General features: G+C 34.9%; 1 protein-coding gene across 1 annotated transcript in view; it reads right to left on the bottom strand.

Annotated features, from left to right (window-relative positions):
• LOC119582251 (menin-like) overlaps nucleotides 1–470 on the bottom strand; it is a gene marked incomplete in the record, with an annotated part of 114,600 nt that overhangs the window by 112,303 nt on the left and 1,827 nt on the right.

Below are 470 nucleotides of genomic sequence, written 5' to 3'. Positions count from 1 at the left end.
AAATAAATACATACAAACCCACAGCACAGTCTGTCCACTCAGGCCAGGAGGCCAATGAGCAAGCCAGAGACTCTATGGCACTTCCATTATCCAAATGAATAATCAAGGCCCATATATTCTGCATGTTAAGAGTAAAGCCCTTATCATAATAGTAATTTTTTCATCAACTTTTGCATTTCTATGTGAAACTGACTTTCCAAATGCATATGCTACACGAGAAACACCTCTGCATAGAACTGAGACTTCTCATAGGCATGCAAAGCATGCAAAACACCTCCCAGATAAAGTTACAACCATTTTCATTTAATTAATTTCCATCTTGAACTTGTGCTAGAGAGATTGTTTTCTTTTATAATTAGAATAAAGAGATGTTTTGTGTGAATATAACCTACTGTCACAGAATGTCTCTCCTTAAAATATAATAGTTTCTTTGGTTAATCTTTACAGTATGGATCCATAAAGTAAAGGAT

This window comes from Penaeus monodon, chromosome 15 (genome assembly GCF_015228065.2).
Source record: "Penaeus monodon isolate SGIC_2016 chromosome 15, NSTDA_Pmon_1, whole genome shotgun sequence".
Lineage (NCBI taxonomy): Eukaryota > Metazoa > Arthropoda > Malacostraca > Decapoda > Penaeidae > Penaeus > Penaeus monodon.
This window is presented reverse-complemented; position numbering and strand designations above follow the sequence as displayed.